Source organism: Zeugodacus cucurbitae, chromosome 4, assembly GCF_028554725.1.
Source record: "Zeugodacus cucurbitae isolate PBARC_wt_2022May chromosome 4, idZeuCucr1.2, whole genome shotgun sequence".
Taxonomy (NCBI): Eukaryota; Metazoa; Arthropoda; class Insecta; order Diptera; family Tephritidae; genus Zeugodacus; species Zeugodacus cucurbitae.
In genome coordinates this window covers 35,521,482-35,537,222 of record NC_071669.1, presented here as the reverse complement: position 1 = coordinate 35,537,222, position 15,741 = coordinate 35,521,482, and the positions used below count along the sequence as shown (strand labels likewise).

The following is a 15,741-nucleotide window of genomic DNA, read 5'->3' as shown; positions in this document are numbered from 1 at the left end:
CTTTCTCGCACGTTAATTTGCCTCCCTTCCGCATGAGTGGTACGACACGTTTTGGCCACGACCGTTACGGCGTCGGCACGTGAATGCTCACAGGATTTGATAACAGTAAATAATAGGTATATATATAAATGTATGCATATGTACCTATGTGTGTACAATGACATTAAATGCGTGCTATTATTGGGAGAATTCCCAGGTCATTCGACTGACAAACGCTCGAACACAAACACAAGCTCATTTGTGTGGGTGAAAATGGAAGAGACCTAAATTAATTTATTGCGTGTGGCTGATATTGCTATTTGTGGTTTATTTTCAAATTTGGAAGACGAAAAAACATAAAAGGCACTAGCTCCAATATATAAATCACCAAACAAGTACTGCTAGTACACATACAGACATTTATATATAAATTAATTCTATATATACATAATAAAAGGTATATGTATGACATTTTTATATTTATTGCAGAGCGATTCGAAATTTGCGAGCCACAATTTAAGGGTCAGAGAAATGTTTCCAAAAAGGTTTCGAAAGTAACGAGACCAACAACTCAAATGTGATCCAACGAAATATATAGAGTTGAACTTCCAAACTTCGAGTTAGAGAGGCCTCCGAATTTCGGAAGGTATTAGACTTCTATTGCTAATTCAAGAGTTCAAGTTATGGAAGCCCAATTGTATATACATCATAGGTTTGCCAGATTAAAATGTCAGAATATGTTTTATATACGATCTGTCTTGTGTTTAAAAGCAATCAAAATCACAAAAAAGTATTTATTCCACCTTTACTTCTCAATTTATTAAATTGTGCATTTTCTTGTGGTATTTCTATACGAAAATTGTTTTTACTTACGACGAGTTTCTTCGTTGGAATGGTGGCGGGCGCTGCCTGTATTGCCGCTGGTGGACTGATCGCTTTAATCGCCTGCGTTGGCGGTGGAAAAATCTCCGCTGGCTGCTTAACGTAAAACAGATTTACTCCAAAGTGTGAAATTTTGTTGGCTTTTACTTAACGCGTCGGGAGAGAAATCAACAACGCACGCACACACACACGCGAGAGAGTTGTAAATGCCGCTAAGGAGCTTGGTGACGCTATTTGGCACAGCTCGTCTCACACAAGTTGCTACAGGTTAAGACAATGCCAGTCACTTGGGACGATACGCAGTCGGGAGCTGGCACAACGCGTTGCCGTCGGAAAAATGCGATTAAGACGTTGCGTTCGAGGCGCTTAATACACAATTGACATGAAGTATTGCCAGTGGCGGAACCGAAACGGCACGGGGTAATGCAGGACTCTTTATTGTTGTAGAGTAGCTCACACAATACAACAACAATTCAATTGCCGATGGTTAGGTTGTCGCGTCAGCGTTTCCAATGCTGTTTTTTCCGGTCCCCTATTTGCTCGCTCGATTTTTATTTCCTTTAGTATAAGTTTTTTTGTGTGTCGTTGACGAAGAATTTGGCGCCTTTGCTCAAGGTTTGATTGATTGATTGCTAACGTGAAGATACTGATTTACACAGCTATTTTATTTTTTGTATTTTTACCAGCACATTTAATGTATTCAAATTAGTTGCACTGATTGGAGAAGCGTTAATGTATTACTAATAATCTAATATTATTGCACAATTAAATTGAAGCACTTATCCAAAGTATCCAAGTTGCTTCAAATCCAAGTGGACTTTCTAAGTCGCTCGTTGTTGGGTTTTTAAGTTTTAACGGTTCCTTAAATATGTATGTATAGTACTTTCGCTGCTGTAATGGTTAATCACAAATGCACAATGAGGCAACAACACTAACAAAGCTCAAAAGCACACGCACTCAAAGCTATTATTGCAATACTCTTCAAATTGAAAAACTGAAGACTATGTTTAGGCTTTTCCTTACACGAAGCAGGAAATAATCCAAAATGTTCTACTTTTTACAATTATTTGAATAACAGCTACGATTGATTGTTTGAAGCGACACTGAGCTGAGCAGCCACATTCAATGGTTTTGAAAGCGTTTTTTTTTAATTTCCTCGAAATTTCCAAGAATAACGGTACTTTAATTATTATCAATACTTTTATGTCACGCTTAAGTTCACCTTGTTTGGTTTTTCACAACTACTTACGAAGCTCTTGAAAATTACACTAAAGCTCTACAAAGATGTTTGCTCCTTTTGTTGTTTTATTTGAGTTTATATATGATTGCACTTGAACGCGTTTCGAGACTTTTTTATTTTTAATTGAATTAAATTCAATCCGCTACAATCTGATAATTCAGTGGTGTTTGGTCGCAAAAGAGAGGGAGCGTGCGTGGTGTTAAATGACGGAAATTGCCTCCTGATTGATTTTATAAATTGCAGCATACAGATCTATATCGCGTTTGCTATACTTTGCTCTAAATTGCTTTCTATAGATATTTTTTGCTATTTTTGCTTATAACTGTGTGGTTTGCTAAAGTGGTTTGAATCAACTAGGCTACTTTTGCACGACGGCTAAGGAACGCAACGACTGATGGACTCGCTTGTCTGATAACGACTGATGAAGCTGAAGCTGAACCAGTAGGCAGAAGCGGCAGCAGCGGTAGCTACTGGGCAGGTTTCAGGAAACGGTTGCGGCAAGGAGTGCACGAAGCAGCAGTAACGGCAGCGACAGCAACGAGCTCTAAGTACGAACTCGGCAACACGAAAGCGGCTGGAAGAGTGATAAGGACGAAGTTGAAGCACACGATAAGAGGGGTGGCGCAGACGCTGCATGTTGATGGAGCGAGCGGGGGTGTGCCAGTGCAATCTGTGCTGTAAGCTCTCAGAGCATATAAATTCAATTGAAACTCAAAATACTGAGCAGAGCGGCCTGCAACCTATGTGTTTGTGTACTTAACCACAACTGAGCTGTATATCCCGGTAATGCTATTTCGAGTTAGAGTTGCCAAATGTTCGTTTAATGTAAGCAATATAATACAATTGGGGATATACTCGTATAAAGCTACAGTTAGAAGTAACTTGAATAAAAATACAACAACAATTTCCTTCTCCTTCTGTAAAAAAAAATGTATGCATTATTGAAAGTTTACAAACGTTATCCTCAAACTGCTTCCTGTACTTCATCACAGCCTTTTGCGGTATACTGTTATAAAATCGATCGATGTGCATTCGTAAGTTTCGCAAGAAAAGTGGGGGAGTACATTCGTACAGTAAAGAGCCAATCACACATACACCCACAACGGCCACCCCCGACACCGCAGAACGCCAGTAAAAACATCACAAAACCGTCTTCCTCTCTTACAACCCTCCCTTTCTCCCTCTCACATATTACTTTCCTATCAATTGTTATCCTTTTACCGTATACGAAAATACATAAGCAGCAGCAAAGTTCACTTTCACACAACCTTCTGCGAATGCGTTACAATCGAAGGCCATCAAAGGCCGTTTACAAAGTGAGCGCCAGAGAGAAAAGAGAAACCGGAAATGTGGTTGTACCCGGCCGAAACTTGGATCGCTCACGGAGCGTCGCGTCGTGCATGAGCTACATTCTCTCTGATTTGCACGAATCTCTTGTTTAGTTTTATGGGTGCTAGACATTTGAGATTTACATATTTATGTGCCACAGGCACAATTTCGTCCGTTACACCAACAATCCAGCCACCTGTGTTCATATGTTTGTGTGGAGGCAACGAAACATGCATATGTGGGTGTATTTATTGCCGATTTAATTTGCTAAAACGCAAAAACAATTGCAAATGCAACGACAGTAGCTTAGCTCACTGCTGGCTAATAAAGAATGCTGCCATATCGTTTCGAATTTTCCGAATAGTTGTGTGTACATACATATAAAAACTTGTTAAGCAGAGTCTTAAAACAATAAGAATATATGAATAATATAAACACAAAGGTAATATTTGTAAAGCGGATCTGGTTATCGCTATTTCATTGCCATTTAGTGGTATCTATTGTCCATCACTAATAGAAAATGATTCCAACAGTAGTTCAAATTAGGATAAAACAATAACTATCTAGAACAATTCTATATGAAAACAAATTAAACAAGTAAGGAAGGGCTAAGTTCGGGTGTAACCGAACATTTTATACTCTCGCAATTTATTTATTTAACTTTATTTATATTATATAATATACAATTTGACCCACATATTCATCATATATAGAGCATAAAGTCCATTAAAAGTTGGAAACCATAATTTTAGGTTAGAAGCACCGAGGTTTACGTGTTCGATTAATGGGGACTTAAAAACCTATAGTCCGATTTCGGTTATTTTTAGAATGGGGCTGTCACACTATTAACATAGTATTTGTGCAAAGTTCTGCGCCCATATCTTCACTAGTACTTACTTTATATATTGTAAAGTAAACGATTCAGATTGTCTTCAAAGTTCTGGTATATAGGAAGTAGGCGTGGTTGTGAAGCGATTTGGCCTATTTTCACAACATATCATTGGGATGTAAGGAAACTATTACAAATCAAGTTTCATTGAAATCGGTCGAGTAGTTCCTGAGATATGATTGTGACCCATAAGTGGGCGACGCCAGGCCCATTTTCCAGTTTGTAAAAAAATTTGAGTGCAGCTTTCATCTACCATTTCTTATGTGAAATTTAGTGTTTCTGACGTTTTTCGTTAGTGAGTTAACCCACTTTTAGTAATTTTCAACCCAACTTTTGTATGGGAGGTGGGCGTGGTTATGATCCGATTTCTTTCATTTTTGGACTGTGGCTAAAAAACACGACTGCAGAAAGTTTGGTTTATATAGCTCTATTGGTTTGCGAGATATGTACAAAAAACTTAGTAGGGGGCGGGGCCACGCCCACTTCCCCAAAAAAATTACATCCAAATATGCCCCTTCATAGTGCGATCCTTCATACCAAATTTTATTTCCATAGCTTTATTTATGGCTGAGTTATGGTACTTTATGTGTTTTCGGTTTTCGCCATTTTGTGGGCGTGGCAGTGGTCCGATTTTACTCATTTTCGAAAGCAACCTTCCTATGGTGCCAAGAAATAAGTGTGCCAAGTTTCATCAAGATATCTTAATTTTTACTCAAATTACAACTTGCACAGACGGACGGACATACATTCGGATTTGAACTCCACTCTTCACCCTGATCACTTTGGTATATATAACCCTATATCTAACTCGTTTAGTTTTGGGTGTTACAAACAACCGTTATGTGAACAAAACTATAATACTCTCTTTAGCAACATTTGTTGCGAGAGTATAAAAATATTAAACAAGTAAGGAACGGCTAAGTTCGGGTGTAACCGAACATTTTATACACTCGCAATTTATTTATTTAATTTTATTACTTTATTATTACCGAATTTTGTTTGAAAGCAAATTGTGTTCCCTACTAACGGGTGATTTTTTTGAGGTTAGGATTTTCATGCATTAGTATTTGACAGATCACGTGGGATTTCAGACATGGTGTCAAAGAGAAAGATGCTCAGTATGCTTTGACATTTCATCATGAATAGACTTACTAACGAGCAACGCTTGCAAATCATTGAATTTTATTACCAAAATCAGTGTTCGGTTCGAAATGTGAAATCCGCTTTTTTATCGACAAATTTTGTTCAGCGATGAGGCTCATTTCTGGTTGAATGGCTACGTAAATAAGCAAAATTGCCGCATTTGGGGTGAAGAGCAACCAGAAGCCGTTCAAGAACTGCCCATGCATCCCGAAAAATGCACTGTTTGGTGTGGTTTGTACGCTGGTGGAATCATTGGACCGTATTTTTTCAAAGATGCTGTTGGACGCAACGTTACGGTGAATGGCGATCGCTATCGTTCGATGCTAACAAACTTTTTGTTGCCAAAAATGGAAGAACTGAACTTGGTTGACATGTGGTTTCAACAAGATGGCGCTACATGCCACACAGCTCGCGATTCTATGGCCATTTTGAGGGAAAACTTCGGAGAACAATTCATCTCAAGAAATGGACCCGTAAGTTGGCCACCAAGATCATGCGATTTAACGCCTTTAGACTATTTTTTGTGGGGCTACGTCAAGTCTAAAGTCTACAGAAATAAGCCAGCAACTATTCCAGCTTTGGAAGACAACATTTCCGAAGAAATTCGGGCTATTCCGGCCGAAATGCTCGAAAAAGTTGCCCAAAATTGGACTTTCCGAATGGACCACCTAAGACGCAGCCGCGGTCAACATTTAAATGAAATTATCTTCAAAAAGTAAATGTCATGAACCAATCTAACGTTTCAAATAAAGAACCGATGAGATTTTGCAAATTTTATGCGTTTTTTTTTTTTAAAAAGTTATCAAGCTCTTAAAAAATCACCCGTTACAATACAGAAATCATTGAAATTTTGTGGTGTTGAGAAATGTACTACAATGGATCGCATTGAACACACCGAAAACTTTAAGTTCTTCTGCCATAATCATATGTTTTCTGATATTTTGACATACAGAAAGTAAATTAAATTCAAAATAAACTGAAATAAAACAAGTAAGGAAGGGTTAAGTTTGGGTGTAACCGAACATTTTATACTCTCGCAATTTATTTATTTAACTTTATTTATATTATATAATACACAATTTGACCCACATATTCGTCATATATATTGCATAAAGTCCATTGAAAGTTGGAAACCATAATATTAGGTTAGAAGCACCGAGGTCCTCGTGTTCGATATATGGGGCCTTAAAAACCTATGGTCCGATTTCGGCGATTTTTAGAATGGGGTTGCCACACTATTAACATAGTATTTGTGCAAAGTTCTGCACCGATATCTTCACTAGTACTTCCTTATATATTGTAAAGTAAACGATTCAGATCCTCTTCATAGTTCTGGTATATAGGAAGTAGGCGTGGTTGTGAAGCGATTTGGCCCATTTTCACAACATATCATTGGGATGTAAGGAAACTATTACAAACCAAGTTTCATTGAAATCGGTCGAGTAGTTCCTGAGATATGGTTTTTGACCCATAAGTGGGCGACGCCACGCCCATTTTCCATTTTGTAAAAAAATCTCAGTGCAGCTTCCTTCTGCCATTTCTTATGTAAATTTTGGTGTTTCTGACGTTTTTTTTTACTGGGTTAAAAGGTTTGTGACATCACATTTCAAAATTTAGGGCAATATCGTTTCCCGCTCTGCTGCGCTCCTGGGTGCTAGACGACTGGCTGCTCTGTACCACGCCGATAATGCGCGGCTACTTCTGCCGGCGGTGGCGGTGGCGGTGGTGGCGGTGGTTGAGTTCAAAATGTGACAACTTGTGACAAGGAGGGGGGGAGGGGTTAAAAATCCTTAAATTCGTGTGACGTAATTTATGGATGGCCCCTTGGGTATATGGGAGATAGGGGATTTACTCATTTTTGTCACGGAGATATAGTATTACAAGAAAAATATCCCCTCTGAGTTTCTTCAAAATAAAAAATCAAATCAAAAAATTACATCCAAATATGCCCCTCAGAGTGCGATCTTATGTACCACATTTTACTTTCATTGTTATGACACTTTACGTGTTTTCGGTTTTTGCCATTTTGTGGGCGTGGCAGTGGTTCGAGTGCTCATCTTCGAAAGCAACTTTCCTATGTAGCCAAGAAACAGATGGGCCAAGTAGAAGGAAATTTGTATGAATTTTTTCTATTGCCAATTAAGAGTTGGAGATATGGAGAACTTTGAGTTATGGAATTGTATATAACTCTATATCTAACTCGTTTAGTTTTGGGTGTTTCATAATACCGTTATGTGAACATAACTATTATACTCTCTTAGCAAATTTGTTGCGAGAGTATAAAAATCATTGCAAATAGAGTACTTCAAAACGATATATGTATGTACATATATGAATATGGATTCATACGTAATAAAAGTGTACAATAACAATAACAACGAAACTGACTGGTGAAACAAAAGCCTAACAAAAACAATGTTTGAACTCCATGTCGCATGCCGCGCTCGTTTGTTACTTATGCGCAGGTGCGTGCCAAATCAAAAGGCAATCTGCCAGCGGCATTCCAATCATTTTAATCCGACAACTATGCCCCCACCCACCACAAGGCTCCGTGACGATTCGTAGGTGGCGGGCGTGCATGAAGGAAAGTGCATAAGCGTAGCAGTGCTATTAAGAAGTCAACGGCAGGGAAGCCATGCATATGAACACAAATGGCGATTACACAAATCGTTGAGAGATTGCTCTTCTCTATGATTAATTCTTATTAATATACATAGACAAACCACCCACTGCTTCAAACTTACCCCCTCCTGCTGCCTCATGCTCAGGCTACTCAAGAAGAATTAGCAAATGTGCTGATGTGCGGAAAAACATTCAATTTGCGCTAACAATCGAAATCAAAGCGACTAACAAACGGACCAAAATAAACGCAGGCGCACAAGTTCCTATCGCCAACACTCGCCGTCGCACTTTCCGATGCCGTTCCCTCCGATTTCAAGCGACGAATCTTCTCAGCGGCCCCAGCGCCGTTGCTTAATTGCGTTGAATGTTGACGCTGCAATGCGTTGTCTGGCACTCTGCTGCTGCAGCCACTTCGCTCGTCATCAAAATTGCCAAAATCACGCAACGCTAAAGTGTCAACTTGACATTGCGCTAAGTGCGTCAATGTCTTTGCTTGACACCCTTGCCTCATCTCACAAACTCACATAAAAGCAACCAACCGACGGACCAACCCCCAACCTCCCACCACCCATCAGCGCGCAGCCCAGCAATTGAGGAGAGCAGCAGCAGCCGCGCTATTTTGGTCGTAAATAACTACTTTGTGAATCCTCCTCCTTCTTCCGACAATGCCACACTCTAACGCAGGCACTCATGTTCATACCTACCGCCACCTTTTCGAACAAACCGCCAGCGGGTCTGCCAGTGACTCGGCACGAGACGACATTCCAACAGTTAAATCACAAATCGCAAAATGTTGCAAACACAACAACGCAATTGTCAGGAAGACACACGCACAGGTTGACAATAGCACGAGAACGAGCAAATAGAGCGCGAAAGAGCGTAAAGGCTAGAGAGAAGGCATAAACAAGTGAAAGCGGAAGCTTGTTGACGTGGGTTGGTGGGTCGTCGGCCCTATGTGAAGAAACGTTTTCGGGATACCGTTTTGTGAAAATCTCTCAATCTGCTTTAACTGGTGAGAGTTTCGGGAAATGCCAATACATCGATAGAGGCAGTAACAAGGCAAGCGCTACTCTAACACGAAATCCTGCACACACCAAGGAAATGTTTATGCCAACTCTGAGCGCGATATAGAGGTAGCGTCTCGTTTAAAGAGACATGCGCAGACGAGCCATCTCTGCCGCCAACTACCAGTGTTTGCCGCCAAACATACCAATAATAACATTACCGAAAAAGTCTGAAAGTAAAGTAGCGTGCTCCTTTTTATATCATCAACAACGCCACGGCTGCTGCCATGGCAGCATTATCAGTACTGGTTTCTGGAGAACGTAAATGCGACCCTGCAGGAATTGGAAGTTGTGATATGCGGAATTTCAAGGAATTTACGATATTAACAATGGATTATTCCTCAACTCTCCTTTTATTAACATTTCTATTTTATGTGCTCTTTTTTGTTTGAAATATTCTACCTATATTCGTTTTCTTTGGACATATCGACCATTTTTGCATGACACCCCCGTAGTTTAGAACTTGTCCAGCTATGGACTATTGTAACTTTAGGATTATGGGACGACGAAATTATATACGTGGACATACATAAATATGTACATATATCATGGTTAAATATATATTTATTTTATTAAAAGTTTTAGCTTGGATTATTCATTGAAACTGTTTGTCTCTTCTTTTCCACCGTTTTCATTTCTTATTACGATTTTTCAATAACTCTTAAAGTGTGGTTCAATCTTAGACGGACAATATGTAATTGTTAATTTTGTCCAATCATAAAATAATAGAAGAAGCAATGTTCTGATTAAACCGAACTTGAAAGTTTAAAATAAAAAAGTCAAATGTTAATTCCTTGGTGAATTTGTTTTCTAAACCCACTAACAGAAAAGTGGGCTTTTTATTTTGTTTGGTACGTAAACTGGTTTAAAATACCTCAATTCTCGCTTAATATATATTCGCCTTTTTCCAAAGAAGGTTTAGAAAGATTGTGAATTCAACTGCAACATACAGAGATAAGAAACGCCATATTAAAATTCGGACTTTGCCACATATAAAACACACCATTGTAAAGGGTTTTTCAATAAGAGTCTTACCAAAGGGCGTTTGCATGTCTACCACGGGCACGGTTGCAGAAGTCCAGACGCTGAACCCACTTTATGTGAGATAGCACGTTCTCCAAACTTAGTTTTCAATAAATCGATTGTGACGTTCGCTGTGTGGATTATGACGACCTTAAATTAGGCGTAGCGCTCTTAAAATTGAGGCCACTGACTCCGAATTTCGGTTGTAAATTTTAATAATTTCGACTTGTTGTTGATGAAATGGCAAACCTTACTGAAGAGAAATCTCAAAAGAGCGGGGAAAATATGACGTCGTTTGCTGTCCCTATCGGTCCCTTTAGTTGCTTTGCATTCCTCTTTGAGTGTTGATAGATGTACTTTCAATAACATTGTACAAAACTCAGCTAGGTATTGTATCACTTCAAATTAAAAAAAAACGTGTGTTCTTCGATTTTCGAAATTAGCCTCCAATATTGACATTTTTCGAAGTTCGATAAAAGGACTTTTTAAAAGAATTATTAGTAATGACAGGATATTGTTAAACAAAATCCAAACTTTTTCGCCAAGCTAATACAGTAATCCCCACTTAAGTGTTAACAAACAAGACTTGTGAGATACTAAAGCGGGAAAGGCACTTAAATGAATCCCTAATTCGAAAGCAACCCTCTCACGGTCCCAAGGAACACGTGTCGTGTTCCAAGTTTCATTAAGATATCCCAATTTTCACTCAAGTTATCGCTTGCACGGACGGACGGACGGACGGACGGACGGACGGACAGACGGACAGACATCCGGATTTCACTTCACTCGTCATCCTGATCATTTATATATATATAACACCATATCTAACTCTTTTATTTCTTGGTGACACAAACAACCGTTATGTGAACAAAACTATAATACTCTGTGCAACAGGTTGCGAGAGTATAAAACGTACCTCTAAGCGAATACTCGAATTAACGAAAACTTCGATGTAACGAACAGGCCTGACAATTAATGTGTTCGTTATTTCGGAAAACTACTGTATATGATATCTAGGAAACTACTAGACCAATTTCAACAAAATTTGGTTCCCACTTTTTCTTGGCAATCCAATTGTATAGTTCGAAATGTGAATTCGATTCACAACCACGCCTACTTCTCATATACCACAATTGTGAAGTCCAACTGATTCGTTCCCTTTATAACGAATAAGTTAAGTCCCAGTGAAAATATCGGAACAAAATTTTGCACATCTACTGTATTGTGGCGGTATGAAAATCATCGAAATCGGAACTATACTTTTCAAGGGTATCGAACATACGGACCTCGAAGTTTGCGGCTAATTTTTTAATAATGTAGCTTAGTAGCAAAAATAGTTGAACTCTGATTATGTGGGTCAAATTGTGTTTCTCTTAATAAAATTAAATAAATAAATTGCGAGAGTATATCATGTTCGGTTACACCTGAACTTAGCCCTTCCTTACTTGTTCCTTACGACTCAATCTCCCGAAAAAGGTTAGTTTTCCCAGAAAAAAAGTCGCTTTCGCCGTAAAGTGTAATATATTACATAATATATTACTGTTATATGGATCGACCATTCAATCGTTTAAGGAGTATTTATTCATTCGTCGATAAATTAGAGGAGAAAATCTTCTGGTGCTCAAATTGGATTCACCAAATAAAATTATTGAAAATACTGAAAATATTAAACAATTATGCTTTTAATTTAGTCTTAGCTCTACCAACACCCCATCACCCTTCAGCCAGAGCTATCAGGTTATTTTCCAACACCGTAGTAGTACAGTAATTAAAGAACGTCAAACCCAAATCTTTCATATCTTTTTCAAAATTTACAATAAGTGGAATAAGTACATATTTAGTATTTGACTAGACGAGGATGGGAAAGAAAAGCGGTCAACAAAAAAAATCATTGCAGCTAAGCCATGACGCGCATGAGGAGAACAGGGTCTTTCGTGTTACAAGCAACTGAAATGATGCTCGCGGACCATAGAGCAGAACGGATATGTGGGACCGGCAACGGTTATGGCCGACTGATAACGGGACATAAATAATAACCAACGGACGATGCTGACTGCCATAAACCCACACGAGTCATACACACGTAAACAATAACAGTGCACATTCGCCTCTCTCCCACCGATTGACAGTAACATCATAAAGTATACACGTGAATATATCGCAGCATTTCAATATTTAGTTATACGCATCGCTGTGCCGCCTTGGGAAAAGGACATGAGCAGGAGTTGCGGTTTTTCAATGCGTCTAAGGAAGTTGCTGCGAACAACAGGGTAGGATACAGGCATACACACATCTGCTGGTACACTCGTTCATATCGTGCTTTATAAACTCATACGCGTAGATATGGTCTGAGTCATTGCTGTGTGCTGCGTATTGTTTTGCGATCCATTTTAACGGAAAAATTCATAAATATGGATATGGATAAGGATGTATTTTGCGCAATGTAGGTGTGTATGTGTATTTGCTCGTTCATGTTTATTCGTGAGTAGTGATAAGCTCGCGTGCAACCTTAAGTGTTGCAACAAAAATGTGTAAGCATGTCTCCTTATCGGCGCGCGTGGGAAAAGTCTTCATTTACGACTCCAGCTAAACAACTATCGAGCGACTTGAGGGAACTCCCAAGCAGCTAAAGGAACATGAAATGTTCCATTGGATGTGTACTCACACACAAACAATTTCTTGTATGTCTTCTTATTCCTTAAGCAAATTTTCATTTATGCTCAGACGCTTTTGAAAAAAAAGAAGTTCGTAAAAGCTTCCATGATGTTACTATACATATTGTACATTAGTTCTTAATTAGAACTTCTTATTGATTTTAAGAATAAACAGAAGAGCGCGCGGCAATGAGCACAGATCCGACTCAGTCAACTAAGGATTTTCGATTTCTTTTTATACTCTCGCAACAAAGTTGCAAAGAGAGTATTATAGTTTTGTTCACATAACGGTTGTTTGTAACACCCAAATCTAAACGAGTTCGATATAGGGTTATAAATACCAAAGTGATCAGGGCGACGAGGCGAGTCAAAATCAGAATGTCTGTCTGTCCGTCCGTCCGTCTGTACAAGCTGTAACTTGAGTAAAAATTAAGATATCTTGGTGAAACTTGGCACACTTATTTCTTGGCACCATAGGAAGGTTGCTTTCAAAGATGGGCAAAATTGGACCACTACCACGCCCACAAAATGGCGAAAATCGAAAACACATAAAATGCCATAACTAAGCCATAAATAAAGCTATGGAAATAAAATTTGGTACAAAGGATCGCACTATGAAGGGGCATATTTGAAGGTATTTTTTGGAGAAGTGGGCGCGGCCTCGCCCTCAAATACGTTTTTTGTATATATCTCGCAAACCAATGATGCTATATAAACCAAACTTTCTGTAGTCAATTCTCTTACGACTCCACCACACAACATGAAATTAGTTCAAATCGGAAAATAACCACGCCCACCTCCCATACAAAGGTTAGGTTGAAAATTACTAAAAGTGAGTAAACTCACTAACGAAAAACGTGAGAAACACTAAATTTTACAGAAGAAGTATCAGAAAGAAGCTGCACTGAGATTTTTTTACAAAATGCAAAATAGGCGTGGCGTCGCCCACTTATGGGTCAAAAACCATATCTCAGGAACTACTCGACCGATTTCAGTGAAACTTAGTTTGTAATATTTCCCTTTCATCCCAATTATATGTTGTGAAAATAGGCCAAATCGCTTCACAATCACGTCTACTTCCTATATACCAGAACTTTGAAGACGATCTGAATCGTTTGCTTTACAATATATAAGGCAAGCACTAGTGAAGATATCGATGAAGAACTTTGCACAAATACTACGTTTATAGTGTGGCAGCCCCATTCTAAAAATCGCCAAAATCGGACCATAGGTCTTCAAGGCCCCATATATCGAACATGAGGACCTCGGTGCTTCTAACTTAATATTAGGATTTGCAACTTTCAATGTACTTTATACAATATATATGACGAATATGTGGGTCAAATTGTGTATTACATAATATTAATAAAGTTAAATAAATAAATTGCGAGAGTATAAAATGTTCGGTTACACCCGAACTTAGCCCTTCCTTACTTGTTTTAAATTATAAATGATTAGAGCGCCACTTGGCGGTAGAATTAGTTTCATGTGCAGTTAGTTGAAAATTATATAATAATGCAAACTGTTACACATGCTATGGATAAAGGAACTAACTAGTGGACCCCAATATAAATGGCAGATTATTATAATCGTTTGAACTTATCGATAATTTTTATTTGCCGCATAAATTGAATTATTTGCATATACATGTACACACATACATCTTGTGAAAGAGTCCAACAAAATATTTGTATAAGGCCACGCTTTCATTATTTCCATTGAAAAAGTGTTCGATAGTTAATTGCATGATTTCAGCATTTCCCACTTAGCAAACCATATGTTAATTAATAGAAACGTTAATTGGTCAATTTGCAGAAACACATTCTACTAAATAGAGTCTGCACCAAAATTCTCCACTTTATTTCGCACAACATTCACCACCTTTCGACTATTTTTGTATTTATGTAACATGAGAATTGTGTTGTCAGAAATCGCTAATAGTCTGAAGAATTTTGGTCGCCATATGTGTGTATGCGTGTGGCAAGTATCTTCTTTTGACAGTTTTCTGCTATGTTTCTGACTGATATTAATGGCTGCATCATGCTGGCAATTGGTGCTACAGACTGAAGAAATACGCCAGCAGAAAAGGGATAAATGCATGACTGAAGATACTATAAACACTTTCCCTTTATTTTGAGTTCTTATCCTCTGTCTAACTAACAATGTAGTGGGGTAGAAGACTAAACAGCTGCTGAATCTCCCCTTACTGCTGCCTCCTCCTCTTTAGACAAAATGTTCCCCCTTATATGTGTATGCTACCTTCCCTTCACACTAGAATATTTTCGCTAAAATTTAATTCAAGCGGGAAGTTTCATAGAGTCATAAAATTGGGCTGGAAGTAAATGAAGTTTGCAAATTGGCAATTGTTTTGGATTGCGGAGAAAGAGATATTGAGAAAGCATATTTAACAAAAACAAAATGCATCGGTAAAGTCACAACAAATTAAATTTCCTGAGAATTTGCGGTATTGACAATTGTGAAACAATTGTTGAACCATGAGTTAGGTAGCATATTTGCTTCTAACGTGGATTTAGACCAGCATTACGAAATTAAGCCACTAAGACGCCATTAAGCCATTGTCGACAGCAATTTTTCAATCCTTAGAAATTTTTAAAGTTATGCAATAGCAAATTCTAATATAATCGACTCAATCGACTGGAGTTTATTCTACTGTCAGTAGAAAATCGCAATATCAATGCATAACACTACATATATTCCTATATCTCACCATCAATTATCTCCATGGGTTCAAAATTTTATGAATGTGTTCTTCTTTATAGCTTGTCAGTTCACTTGGTGATCGTGGTGGACTTGCAAGAGAAATCGAGTTCCATACATAATGGCATCGAAGGTATTATATTTTCATAGGAATAAAGAACTTCATTGATATCCTAAACCGTTTTTGTTTTATTTAGA

General features: G+C 38.3%; 1 protein-coding gene across 19 annotated transcripts in view; it reads right to left on the bottom strand.

Moving 5' to 3' along the window:
• Rbp6_3 (RNA-binding protein Musashi homolog Rbp6) overlaps positions 1 to 15,741 on the bottom strand; it is a 436,335-nt gene that overhangs the window by 196,201 nt on the left and 224,393 nt on the right. Inside the window, exon 1 of one of the 19 annotated variants that reach the window (XM_011182988.3) lies at positions 853 to 4,094. The exons of the other annotated variants lie outside the window; for them this stretch is intronic. The gene's annotated coding sequence lies outside the window, so the exon portion shown is untranslated. Of the gene's footprint in view, positions 1 to 852; positions 4,095 to 15,741 lie in introns of those variants that run through there. 19 annotated transcript variants of the gene reach the window in all.